This window comes from Corvus kubaryi, unplaced genomic scaffold (genome assembly GCF_017639235.1).
Source record: "Corvus kubaryi isolate FWS band 111438036 unplaced genomic scaffold, C.kubaryi_AGA036_p1.0 37367, whole genome shotgun sequence".
NCBI classification, from domain to species: Eukaryota; Metazoa; Chordata; class Aves; order Passeriformes; family Corvidae; genus Corvus; species Corvus kubaryi.
In genome coordinates this window covers 6016116-6030151 of record NW_024581119.1, presented here as the reverse complement: position 1 = coordinate 6030151, position 14036 = coordinate 6016116, and the positions used below count along the sequence as shown (strand labels likewise).

General features: G+C 46.2%; 1 protein-coding gene across 7 annotated transcripts in view; it reads left to right on the top strand.

Moving 5' to 3' along the window:
* The window catches only part of ARHGAP32 (Rho GTPase activating protein 32), a 237828-nt gene that overhangs the window by 56930 nt on the left and 166862 nt on the right, over positions 1-14036 (top strand). For 3 of the 7 annotated variants that reach the window (XM_042034017.1, XM_042034018.1, XM_042034016.1), the window contains exon 1: positions 5089-5178. The exons of 2 other annotated variants lie outside the window; for them this stretch is intronic. The gene's annotated coding sequence lies outside the window, so the exon portion shown is untranslated. Of the gene's footprint in view, positions 1-5088; positions 5179-14036 lie in introns of those variants that run through there. 2 more of the 7 variants (XM_042034022.1, XM_042034021.1) reach the window with 1 other exon arrangement.

Genomic DNA, 14036 nt, shown 5'->3' with positions numbered 1-14036 from the left:
AGAGACACACCTTGGGCACAGTACCACAGGACAAGCTCAAACCTGTCCTGAGCAGCAGCTTGCTCAGACTGTTCCGGGGGAGGAAGAAAGGCAGTGTGGGAGTGCTGGAATTACTCATCTAGCTGAGTGTCTGCTCCACGAGGCTGTTCCCCTTTACCCTGGAATAAGGTTTCGCTAACAGTAAGTTGCAGGCAGTTCCTATTTCTTCTTCTGACAGGGATTCCACCAGTGAAGATTGTGGTTCATGACTTAAAAACACATGCTGTGTGTCCCATGAGGGACTTGGAGCCAGGTAGGGGCTCCTTAGCTTCCTTTTCTGGTGCTGTGTCTGAAGTCTGAGTGTCCTGTTGGAGCTTTTGACACGCATTTTACAGTGCAAACTCGTAAGAAAGGGTCTGAGTTCTCAGTGTGGGTTTGACTGTGGAGTGTCAGGCTTGGCAGCATTGCTGTTGTGCAGGAGTGCCACAGAATGTGCCGATGTCTTTGCACAGGTACAGCACCTGATGGCTCAGCCTGGCTCGGCTTTAGGAAGGGGAGGTGGGACACTCAGTTCCATGTGTTTGCTTGGCATCTCTAGCAATGACTGCGCTGCTGAGTGTTGCTTTTACAGCCTGTCTTGTAGCAAAAACTGAATTTGATTCCTTGTAACACAAGGCTTGGTTAGGAGCTGAAGAGGTCCCACGTTATGTACCCCGTGTGAGTGGAGCTTGGTCTCCACATCCCAGTCACCCTCTTGCTATGAGGCGTTTGCTGGGTTTTCACTGAGATCCTAAATTGTTTCTTCTCTCCTTCCCTTGATAAACACACTCACTCTGCAGTTTATGAAATCAGTAACACGCCTGCAGCAGATTGGTTGGGCATCACAAATCCAAGGTCAATCCAAGGAATTCAGCAGGACAGAGGTCTGGAGGTGCAGTAACTGTCCCAGAGATGCAGTAACGCATGGCTGGGTAAATGGCCCTTAAGATGATTAACTGGGAGGTGTGCAGCAGTGGCAGTGCACTTGTATGTAAAGTGGAGCCTTGGGCGTAGCTCTTGCACGGGAGAATGTGCAGGAATGTCCGTCTGGACAGGGGCTGGGAGGTGCCTGCTCAGCACTTTTGCCTTCATGTGGGAGCACGGCTGCAGGCAGCCCTTGGGAGCCTCATCCAGCCTAACCCTGCCGGAGGAGCCTCTGATGTGGGCACAGCTTGAAAGGCTTTTGCATGTGTTTTGTCAGTCACAAAGTGCAACCTGGTTTTCTCTTTCTTGTGCTGTGATTCACCGAGTCCTTCTGGTATAAAACCACCATTTTTCATATAAAATTATATTAAACAGGCCCTGAACAACTGCACTCTGTGTCTGGGGGAGGCAAATGTCCTGTCATAATCCTCAGGAGAGAGCAGTTGGTGACCTATATCGTTAATTAGCAATGAAATAGTTCTCATCTTGGGCTAGCAGTAAGATCTTCTCTTAAATATTTTAGTTTCTTGGTTCCAGCTGTCCAGTTTGTCTTTGTTTCCTGAACTTGCTTCACTGCATATTGAGCAGCACCTCACCTAAAACTGTGGTTGTAAAATACCCTACAAAAATGGTGTTGCTTCAAATAATTTACTCAAAAAATTGTATATCTTAACATTGAACTATTTTCCCATTAAATTAGTTTACTTTTGGAAACAAAAGCAATCCTACAGTGTCTTATCATGCATACATTATTAGTGGCAATCCATTTTTAATTTAATGAAAAATTATGCAAAGAGCAAGGGAGGAAGGCTTGCAGCATACTTGGTCTTTCTCTGCCTAGATAACCTCAAGCAATCGAAGAGGTTATATTCAAAATCCTCTCTTGCTTGGCACTTTTATCTTCTTAAATGGAATAGTGTTTAAACTCAGAGAAACTATCAAAGGTGGAAAGAAAGTACTGGCAGAGGTGAGAAGTGGTGAAGAATTGCCTAATCCTGTTCTTTAATTGGTTGACAGAAGTTTCTGTTAGGAGAGAATTGTCTGAAACAGGAGTTGCTGTTGCAGCTTCCCAAAGTTTATTTAGGTGGTAGAAAGCTGAATCATTATGTAAATCAAATTATCCGTGTGAGCTCTATCAACCTGAAGTTAAATAAATTGGTCATGAGTGCAACTGTGTCATAGAGCAGCTGTCCAGGTTGGAGATTTGTTTTGAATTTGGTTCTGAGCCACCCCCTGTTACCCCAAGGATTAAGAAATAAAATGTTCCCAGGCCAATTGCTAATTTAACAGCAAATTAGAGCAGTTAGTGATACCTCTCTGGTCTGTTCTCCTAGTTGAAAAAACAGCAACAAAATCCCAATTTGAGTCACACTTTTAATTTTGTTTTGTTATTGTGATAATTCAAGCCCTAAATAAGGGGAAAGCATAGGGAGGGGGACTTGTCTGTGTTGGAAAAATGATCCGTTGCTGTCGAAACTTATGTGCAGCAGAAAGAACCCAGCTCATGCGCAGGAAGCCTGTGAGGTTACATCAAACCATAGCAATTTTGAGCCTGGTTGTCTAAGAGACATCTTAAAGACCTTTTTAAATGTGACACTTGGATGTGCACAGTGGTGTTCCTAGTAACTGGTGAATTCTAGTTAGCTGTGAAACCAAATCCTTGTTATTGTTTAGCTGTACGGTTTGCAGCCAAAGTGCAGAAGAACAGGTAGCCCTGGGTGAGGAGAGAGGAGCTGGCAGGAGGAGCTGGAGGTGGGATCTCAGCATGGAAACAGCAGGGCACAATGCTCTGCCGTGCCCCCAACACCTGCCTGTGCAGGGAGTGCCTGTGCTCAGTCTCTGTGCACTGAAATGCACCTTCTCTGTGTTTCTCTGTCACAGGCTCCAGGTCCTTGGAAGAGTCTGCTGGAGCTGTAGTGAATACATTTCCCTCATTTTCCCCCACAGCTATTTCTACTCCTCTAAGCAGGGTAGTAGACCTTAAGCTGTTACAGATGCTTTGTGGACAGTGTCTGTTGTGTTTTTATGCTTTATCACTTTCTGATGTGACAGCTCTGGGTTTGCTTTGTTTGGTTCTGTTTCATTCAGCTTGGATTGAACACTGTTCTCCAGGAGCTATGGAACTGGGTTTTAGCCTCACTCCTTTAAGCAGGGGTTTATTTTCTATCTGTGGTCACGTTAGGGTGCAGTATTTTATTGTAGTACACCTGGGTGGAGAACACCTTGCGTTCTCATTCCATTTTGGGGTCCTGGACCACTGGGGACCTCTGCCCTGGCTGTGTCCTCATCACATTGTGCAAACCCTTCACTTCTCAGTGTGCTTCACTTTTCTCCTGTCTTGGAGTTTGAATTAACTTCCCCACTCAAGTCAGAGAGGTCAAGACCACCAGCTGAGGTTTATAATCCCTGGGATGAATCCACCCAGTATCTCTTGGTCTCTGTCACTGGGAGCTGCAGGTGAGGGGCGTTCAAACAGCTCCTGCAGCCCAGCAGCCACTGATGCAAAAAGAGAACAGCTTTTTTTTCCTAAATGGGCATGTTGTTTCCTATTAAGTTGTTCTATCTTTAGCTTGTCCCATTCTTGTCTGTTTTGGTGAAACAAAGAAAAATTAGCATTGGGAAAGAGGGATTTGGAAAGAATCATTAGGCTTTCTAGGCACAGAACGGGTATAACCTGTCTGACTTTGCTCAGCTTTGCCAAGCTTGAATCTTCCCTGTCTCCTGTAAGTGCTGAGCTCATGCTTGGCCTGGCTGTGTCCTCAGGCATCAGGGCTGATGAACGGGGTTATTGTCACTTGGTTATACAGCATTTAGCAAGCAGTGCTGATCCAACCATTACAGACTAAAAAAGAACAGTTATACTGACTGTTCTGTATAATTTGGGGTTGTGCAGCCTCTTCTGTTGAATTTTAAACAAAAAGGTGTTGTTTTGGAAATCTTCTTGTCTTTCTGAACTTGGTGTCTTGCTGAGTCCAAAGAGCATACAGAATTTCACCCCCCCAAAATCTTCACTTACAGTGATAACCCTCAGCATCCTGCTGAGTTGAAAGGAACTGTATGCAAAACCTTTAGATTCCACATCGAGTTTCCATGGGCTGCGGCCGGACAATATCCAGTGTTGCTACAAATTCTAGCTTGTGCCTTTGAGCTTCAGGCAGGAGTAGCAGTGATAACAATACAGAAAATCTTGGGCCGCTCCACAGAAATGAGAACAGCTCTGCATTCTGTACTGATACAGAAAGATTAAAATTACTTGAGGAAGGTCACACAACAAGCTGATGGCCAAGTCAGGACTGAGAGTCATCCATCATCCAGGCTTTCCTATTATTTGCTAGACCTCAGTGCCTCGGATGGAGAGCTTATCATCCTCACTGCTGCACTGGTGGTCTGGTGAAGGATTTCAGTCTTTTAATGGGATCTGAAAGTTAGGTTGTAATAATTATTTCTCATTTCTGGTTTGGTGTATGAACTAGAAATTATAATAGCAGTTTTTACACATCTCCTTTTCAAACTGGCTGCATAAACAGAGAAATAAATGAAGACTTACAAGTCTCCTCTGGGAACACAGTAAATACTACCCTGTTTTCCAAAAGGAGGAAGCAGAACAGTGAACACAATAATGTGATATATCCAAGGTTAACCAGTTGGCAGAACTGGGAATAACTCCTGCTCCTATGGTCCTTACTGGTCACTTGTTTAAGTATTATTTAGGGGTCAGATCATGCAGGGCAGGTGAAAACATCCCTGCGTGGATCCGAGGGACCGGGATGGAGGTGCTCAGGACAAAGAGATGCCTTTTCCTCCTGCAGCCAGGAAAGGGTTACAGCTGAAATGCCTGTAGCAGCCTCAGGAAAACATGAATCGATGCTGCTGAGGGGAGGGCAGGATGGGAACCCAGACCCGCGAGCTGCCTTGTGCTTTTCCTTTATAAACACACCTTAGTGGGGGGGTTGAACCCGGGGCTCCGGAGCATCGCGGCGGGGCTGGCGCGGGAGCAGCCGCTGCCCCTTCCTTACCCGGGCACCTCCATCCCGCAGCTCCCGCGGCTCCGTGTGCTCTGCTCTGTGCCGTGTGCTCTGCTCTGTGCTCTCTCTGCGCTCTGGGCCGTACACGCAACATGGAGGGAGGGACCGCCGCCGCCGCCTTCCCCCGCAGCCGCTCGGTCGCGCTCGCCGCGGGCTCCGCCGGAGCCGCAGCCGGAGCCGCAGCCGGGACCGGCCTCGATGGATCGCACAGGTCAGTGCCAGCCACAGCCCTCAGGACGCTCCTCCGGGACGAGCCTCCCTTCCCCTCCTTTATTTTAACCCTCATCGATGGAGTGCTGCGACCGTGTCTCCGAGGGATGTAATTGTTTCACACTTGGTCAGAGCCGGCGATGCCTAATAAATATGTAGAGCGGGATTAAGGAAAGGCGAACGTGGCGTTTCCATCCAGCAAATGCAAGTTCATTTTAATATTTGCTGTATTTTTAAACCCATGTAAATGACTGTGTGTCTTTTAAGTGGTTAAGCTTTTGAATGGAGAAAGGTTAATTGCCTGCTTCAGCCACATTACGCTGTGTAGCTCCCACCAGCATGGAGAAGGCAAAGTCTGATTTTGCATCCCGTCCTTTTTTGTGAGAGCAGTCCTTGAGGCATTTTCAGGTGAAGTGTGTGGAATGTGGTTATCAACATGACAGAAAATGCATTTTTTCTATTAAAAAATGCACCATACCCTGCGCATAGCAGAGAGGAGCACACAGTGTCTGCTTCGTGTGAAGGCAGCAGTAGTCACAAGGGCTCTGTGCTGAGTATTTTTTTCCTTTCTAATGGATAACTAAGAGCTGTTGATAGGATATGGGTTTAGGAGTGATAGTTCTGGAGGGCCAGGTTATCATGTGTGTGTCGTTAAAATTCTTGTGGAATGAGGCAGTGCTGATTATCTTCATGGCAAATCATCTCCTTCACCCTGGGTTTGGGTTTGTGCTGTGGCTGATAGGAAATGTGCCTGGTGCTATTGCAGTTCAACTGGGATTTTCTACTTCAGGGCTGAGAGTGAATATTTACTAGTGAGGAAAAAAAGGAGGGAGCTGTGGACCCAGTATCATTTAAAATTTGCTGTTACCACCTACCTGGGTTACAGATCAAGGCGGTTTTACCACACCAGAAGTTATTTATGAACCAAGGTGCCTGGAGCTGGAGACGCAGGTTCTTTTTTCACTGTTTAACACATTATCAACAAAGTCTTGGTAATTTATGCTGACTCCTCCTACTTCACTTACACTGCCAGAAACTGAAGGAGAGTAGCTCCTACCAGCACTGCAACATTTCTTTGAATTTGTCTGTGTTTTCTTTCTTCCTTGAAGTATTTATCCTTAGGAAAGCTGCTGCTGGATATCTGCTCATTGTTTGACTTGGGTACTGTGAGAAAGGTAGTTGGAAAATTTTGGTTCCTCTTACTTGGAAACAAAACTGTATTTAAAAATTAACTGTCTTGTGTGTTAATGCTGAAGGCTTTACACTCCCCAGCTTCGTCACGGAAAAAGCACAAAATGCAATGTATTGGCAGTGTGTTGTCACCCAAGGATAGAGCCACATGCTTGCCAGAGCAGATTTTGTAAATAGGAGCTACAGGATTTGTGTTTGGTGTGAATTCCCTTGGGAACAGGAGCTCTGATATTTGTGAGAAGCTGGCAATGTCAGTATGTGCAGTATGAGGTTTCTGGCTGAAGACAGACAAAGTTTAGCAGTGGTTTGATAAAATCTATGCAGTTTTCCTCCAAATGGCTCTTGTCATCCATGAAGTCTGCAGATTTAATAGGTTTCGGTTCTGGCAGTGACATCCCCTCTTTTTGTCACTTGTGCAGAGAGTCCAGAGTATGACAGAACTCCGGATGAGCTTACTATGGTTGCCTCTCTGAAGGCAGATCTCTTGCTCATGTCCTGCCTTTCAGAACAGAGATAAAATTGGTATTGTTTTTTAGAAGCAAAGCTTGCATTTAACAGGATTATAGGAGTATTTTTAACTTTCTGCTTTTACTCCAGTGCTCCTGATGGATGCTTGGAGTTCAGGGAGATTGCTGGTTATTGATGTCAGAGTGAATGTGCTGTGCTGATTCAGATTTTCTCCAGGAAAAACGTCCTTTTCCGAGTGGCACATCCAAGGGTTGCAGAGTCCTTGCCCTACCCATAACACTGCCCTTGGGGCTGGGGGGAAGAGGGACAGAAAGCAGCAGTGTTGCAGGGCAGTGGCTGGGAGGACAGGGACAGAGCCGAGTGTGTTCCTGGGATGGGGAACATCTTCCAAGCCAGGCTGGGGTTTGGTGTTCGGGACTGGTGCTCGGCACAGGGAGCTCGGGGTGACCTGGGTGTCACGGCGTGTCCTCTGCTCGTGGCTGAGCTGCCTCTGCTCCTGACCTCTGAGCGCCCTCCAGCTCCGGCACACAGCTTTCCCAGGCTCCGGCCCCCCGGGATGCTTTCCGTGGAAAAATCCCTTCGTTTTGTCTTATGCAGGGAGGGGACAATTTTATCAGAGCATTGGTGAGCATGTCCTTGGCTTCCCTGGGTCTTGTAACAACCAGTGTAACAATGTCCTGTGTGACATATCCTCGGTATTTATATCAAAAATACAGAAATAATCATTTAATCCCCCTTTGTCGAGCTTTTTGGTTTAATCTTTCTTTGTGTTAAACCATGTTTCTCATTATTTGATATTTTATAAAAACTTCATGCCCTGGTGTCAGGGACCACAGTTTAATCTTTTGATGTTCTGCTCCTGATAGTCATCATTAAAGGGAATTAAATCCCTTAGTTTTCACCTATGTTGAAAAAAGGAATGTTATTCCCAGCTTCCATTCAGTTGTCAGCCTGAAGAAAAGAGAAAAAAAAAAACCCATAGTATCCCTGGTGAAAAGGAGAAATAAGGTGACTTTGAAAGGGTGGATGTGATGGACAGAAGGCAGGAGAACTGGGATGGGATCTGAGCTTCCCAATCCTGAGGATAATGGCCAAAGCGGGCAGCTCGTTAGCTGTTGAGTCAGAGCAGGGCAGGCTCCGGTGTGTTTTCATGTAAAAAGCAAAACCAGGCAGATGTACACCTTTTGTGTGTGTTTTTGAATATTGGGAATAGTGACAGGATGCAGTGGCAGGGGCTGAGGAAGAGTGGGCATTTCTAGAATTCCATCCAGCTCCTGAGGATGGAGTGGTGCAGCTGCTCAGCTGCTCGCTCTTGTGCATTTGTTGAAGGAGGTTGTGTGTACTGTTTCTGGAGCTTGCAAACATGCCTGAATTGGGGATCCAGAAAGAAGCTGAAGTATAACCCTCAGCACCTGGGTGCATTTCACACTCCCAGCTGTGCCTTTGGCTGGTGGGAAGATCCAGTGTGATTTAGAGTGGGGATGGCAGGAGAAGGAGGGCAGGAATTTGAACTTGGTACCTTGCTTTAAAGTGCCATTTATATTCCAGCTTCTCTTAGATCCCGTGTTCACTCCTTCTGAAAGTGTGACTGTGGAATTAGTTATCTCAGCACCTCTGGAGACACCTTGGAGGTGATGTGACACCTGCTTTTCCATCAGTTGCCTTTCCTTATGCAATCCCCATCTAATCTAGTTTGCTTCCTCCTCTGGGTAAAACAGCTGTAAAAGTGCAATACTTGCTAAAAGATCTGTTCCAGTTCCCCTTCAGTCTGCTCCGAGGAGCTCTGTAGTGGCAGAGGCCACCCTTGGTTGCGAGGGGCAGTGGCTGTATTGGGCAGAGCCAGGTGTGCCCAGGAGCAGGCAGGATGTGCTGGATCATCTGTGTCAGATTATTGCGTTTATAAAGGGTTGGGCCTCCCCTCTCCCGTCCCACACCTGACTGAACTCCTGAAGCACCCAGAGGTGACAGAGCATTGCTGCTCCTTGGGTTACAGATTTACTTCAGGGTCACTGCGAGGCTTCTCCAAGGTCTAAATTCTCCAGTTAATCCAGACTGGGGAAGGACTTCTAACCTGACACTTCCCATGATGTTAAAGACCAGAAAGCCCTTGTCCAAGAGCATTGATGAGAGTTTAACTCAGCTCTTCATTTCTTGCTTCAGACAGTTCAAGCTGGGGGCAGTTTTAACAGGGGGATCCTGTGACTTTTCTGGAGTAAGAGATGATGTTTTCCTGGACACGGGCAGTGGTGGTGGTTGCTTTCTCCTGGCAGATGGATTTAGGGCAGTGTGCAGCCCTGGTGGGGTTTAACCACCCTTGGAAGGGGCAGTTCTGTGGCTGTGACTCCCCACTGGATCCGGATCACCGGGTGCATGTCCCTGTTCGAGTGTGACACTAATGAACACCAGCGGGCTGGGCTTTCTCCCTTTCCTTGTGCATTATACAGAGATTTTCCTATTCACAGGGCTACTGAATAGTCAAGGATTTCTTAGCATTCCCCCCCCCACCCCCCCCGGGGTTTATAAATTAGTGCTCCAGATCTTGTTCAGGACTGGAATGTGGCAGCTGAGATTTCAGCTCTTAAGCAGTATTTTAACCGTGGAAACAGGCTTGATTTTCTGGCCACTTGTTTTCATTTGTGTATTTCAGAAGGTTTTGTCCTTTTAAAAGTGAAACATAACAAGATATCACACAAACCCTTTTCAGAAATAATAAATACAGTATTTCCAAGCCTTTTCAGTCTGCTGTTCTCTGTGCATTTGCTCTTACTGATACTTCAGTGGAGCAGCTTTGCTTGCTGTATGAGATAAATGTCATTTGTAAATGTGCATTGTATCTCTTTGCAGTGTTCAGTGTCACTGTGCTGGCTTCTGTTTTGGGAGTGTAAATGTGCTGGGCCAGTGCATGCCATGCTTTAAAAAAAATTATTTACATATAATATCCACCTATTTAAGTTGGAAATATCCAACTATTTTAAGTGTATATGCCTACAGAGGCTGTGTGAAAATCTGTTTGTGTTCTAATAAAGAAGTGCTAGGAGAAAGCTTTTGACAACCCAAAGTCCATGCAATTGAGAGTCAAAGGGTAAATAAAAAGAGCAGTTAACTACTTGGTACATTTTTTGTCACAGTTTCTGAGCAAATCTCATAATTTGGAGTGATGGGAAGAGGGACCATGACCATATTTTCATGTTTTCCTTTAGCAGGACTTGGAATGGCATCAAACACCCAGCAAACCCCTTGCTACAGGTGAAATTAGAGTGGGTTTTGACCTTGGGCATCTGTCCTAACAAATTTGATACTACGTGTTTGATACTCAGGCACTCTCCTGTGAGGGTAAAGGCAGTGACACCTCTTAACATCCCTTTGCATCAGCAAAATCTACTGCGAAACCAACTCTTGGTGGTGTCAGCCCAGGGAACAGCCAGAGTGTAGGAACAGATCTGAGCCTTTTCTGTGGTTAAAGTGGTCTCTTTTGGAGCACTGAGAGAGGAGCAGGATGGCTGGAGGGCTTGCCTCACCAGAAACAAGGCATGGCTTGTGAAAAATAGAACAAGAAAGGAAACTACACCGGTGTCTTCATCTTGCAGGGTCTCATGCAATGCTCAGTGTTGACAGCTTCCCTTAAAGGGACTTTCCCAGCTCCCTGTGCTACCAGGAGAGCTGCTTCTGGGCACACATGAGAACACTTAGATTTTCATGGGCTGGGAATCTCCATCCCCTATTAATGGTGGGGGGGAAATAAGGCCAGCACACACCAAATATCAATTTCAGAGGATGGTTGTTCTTAAATCCTGGTATTTGTGGTTGCAGAGAGCCTTTAAATTCGTGCCCTGAAAGTTAACCAAAGCTGTGTTGACTTTTTTCGTGTACAAACTAATTTGTTTAATACTGCCATGGTTGCTCATAGCTTTTTGCAGGAGCAATATAATGAGATTAACAAGCCTCTGATTGCTTCCATATCTGATCCTCAAATCCCCCAGGGAAGTTGTGGAAGTGTCAGAGCTCTGCTGCTCATGTGTGGGGGCTGCTCTGGCAAAGCCCAGAGTTATCCTTTATGGGACACGTTGGGATGTGGTTGCTGGGATGGTGGAGGAGCTGAGCTTCCATCTGCAGCCTTGGAGCCAGCGTGAGTTTGGGAAACAGAGCAGAGCTGCTGAGGCTGCCAGCCAGGGGTTCATTACTGGAAAGAAAAGACAAACACCCCCTCCTTCCCCCCGCTGGACTCTGGTGGGAAGCAAGTTTCATAGGGAGATAATTGCGCTACTGGAAAAACTGCTGTGACAGCTCCCTGCACCACAAGTGGAGTTCTTGTGGGGAAAAAGCCTTGTTAGACATACCAATTCCTTCCCTTTTCTCCCAGTTAATGTGCTGTGCAGGCACAGTGTTGTCCTGGAGCACTGGGAACTTCCTTACCTCCTCGCCTTGGCTTTCCTTGCCAGCTTCACCCTAATAAAGTTTGCTGTTTCTAATGAAGTTTGTTGTTTTAAAATGACACACTGCGTGGTCTGGTTTGGGAATGCAGATGGACACTTGAATTATATTTTCCCCTGCTTATAAAAGCATCCATGATTGATTGCTTCTGAGTGCAAAATGGGAAGTTTTTTCTTTAAAACAGAACCAAAACGAAAAAGGAGAACTCTCACAGTTTCTGTGTGCATATATATATTTATATATAAAAGCAGCAGACAATGAACCAAAACTCCAACTCAGTATTAATTGTGAAGCTGTGTTGTGCTCCTGGGCTTTGTTTATGCAGTGTTTTTAGCCTTGTTGAGGTGATAATAGTTTCGTCACACACTTCATGGAAACCCTGCCCGAATCTGTGTGTTAGATCTCCCTGGACATCTCCCCAGCTTACAGCCCGTTCTGTGCAAAGTCCATGCCTCATTTTAATTAATTTCCCCCAGTTTCCCAGTGGTGTCTCTGCTGTTGACAGAATCGGTTTTTCCCCAGTTCTGGAGCAGCAGAACCTTGGTGGAGATGTTGCTTTTTCCCTTGTGTGCAGGACTGATGACTTGAAGGAATAATACAGCTTTTCTCCACTCTTCAGTGTTAACAAATATTGCAGACACACAAATCACACAAAAACCTTTTCTCCAGCAAATGTCCCTGGGTTTGAGCACATTCTCCCTTTTCAGTGCTTGACCACACATGGAACTTCTCAGGAGCAGCTGCTCACAAATAATTCCAGATGCCAACAGACCCTGAATACAATGTTCTGTTTTGTATTGGGCCTGTTTGTGCTGACATTTTCCAATCCCTTTCCTTGCTTTTTAGGCTCAGGATCACCTCTTTGCTCATTTAAAATACATATTCACGACACTTTAAAATCTCAAAACTCACAGACAAAAGGCAAAATTCCTTTTATTTGTTGTTCTGTTCTCTCCATTTGGGGCTGGCAGACAGAAGGTGCTTGGCTGCTGTCACTGTCCCTTTAGCAAGAATTGTGGGATTTGCAGGGTCTGCAGAGCTGTTGGGTGTGCAAACAACATCAATCATGGTCTTGGCTTTGCTGCATATGAATTTCAGGAGAGAAATTTATTCCTCTGAGAATTTGTTACTCAGTTAAAATGCTGAGGTTGGAAACATTGGCGGGGGAAATCCGAGCCACGTGGCCACAGGACTCTGTGAAGATAAAGATTTCCCTCCAAGGAATATTGAATTCAGCTCCTTGATTGTGATTTTCCTCGTTTCTCATGTCTTGTTTGCTGGGGGAATGCCAGAGCAGGAGTGGTTACAAACGTGGTGAATTAGTTTCAGGTGAGTGCAGGTGCAGTCAGTGAGCAGTGGGGTTTGTGCCTGACCGCGCTGCCCCAGGAGCAGCCAGGAAAGCCCCACAGGGCCAGGGCTGGAACCTCGGGCCCTGCGTGAGGAGCAGCAGGAGCAGGGATGCCAGCTGGAATGAGCTGTGCTGGATCTGGTCCTGGTGCTGAGCCCTGCCAGCAGCAGAGCCCCGAGTGATCGCCCTCGGCTGAGGCAGAAGGGGCTCAGCCCCTGGGCTGGCGGGGCTGGAGGGAAGGGCTTTCAACCTGCTGCTGTGAAGATGAGTTTTGTGTGGGTCCAGAAAGCCAGCACGGGTTAATTTGCAGCCAGAGGGCCCAAAAAGGAGTGTATTTATGCAGAACGAATGGTTCCACGGGTTATCAATGGCTCTGCTCCCTGTGCTCTAGCAGCAATGTGCTTCAGAACAACTCCGGAACAACTCCTGCCTCCTGGAGCACAACCCCCGCAGAGAGCAGGGTACCGCTCAGGGCTTTTACCACGCACTTTTCCTCTGGATTCTGTGGAGACAGGTTTAATGACACATGAGGAATGTTCTGTAAATGCAGATTTCAGTGGCTTGAGAACAATGGTGGAAGCACACCCTGCTGGTTCATGGGGTGGGAACCTCCTTCTGGCCTTTGCAGCACTTTCTGCTCCTTTGAGCAGTAGGAAGGATGTTAAAAATTATGTATTTGGGTGCTAATGGCACCTAGCTGTGATGGCAAATTGCTGGAAAACATTACTAAAAGGAGAAAAGTTCAAGCTGAGTTAGTAAACTATTTTTCTGGTTTTTATTTGACTCTGTTCATGCCTTATAAACTCACCTCTTCACACCCTGTGAACTCTGCTCTTCACACTTTATAAACCATCATGGCAGAAATTAACAACAGAAAATTCCAGTGTACTTTCAGTTATGAGTTTTCTTTGTGTTCAATCCTCAGATCTGTGTACAGTGGGGTTAATTCTCCTGGCAAATAGCACAGCCAGGCATCCGAAGGGAAAAAGTATTTGGAGTAATATGAGGTAATCATGTATTTTCTATTCTTCCTTCACAAGTGCTGCATTGGCAGATCTGACTGGCTTTTGGAGCAGCTGTTAGATCAAGGAATGAGATAAAGCTGGGTGAAAGAGAGGGCCTGTCTCAGAGCTGCCATGCAGTGCTGTGAGGAGAATGCAGTACCTTTGGGACAGACTAAAAATTACTAAAATTACGTGTATACACAAGGGTAGAGCAGAAAAGATAAATGCAGTTGCATATGCTGCATCTCCTCCTTTCCCTTTCCCTTTTCCTTTCCCTTTCCCCCTTCCCCCTTCCTTTCGGGAATGGAAAACAAGTCCATGAGTGGAAGCAGTATGGATTTCTCCTTTATGTACTTGTTTCGTTTTTCTACTGCAGTGAACTGACCTTTTATAAGGTTGCACTTGGGCCTAAGATTT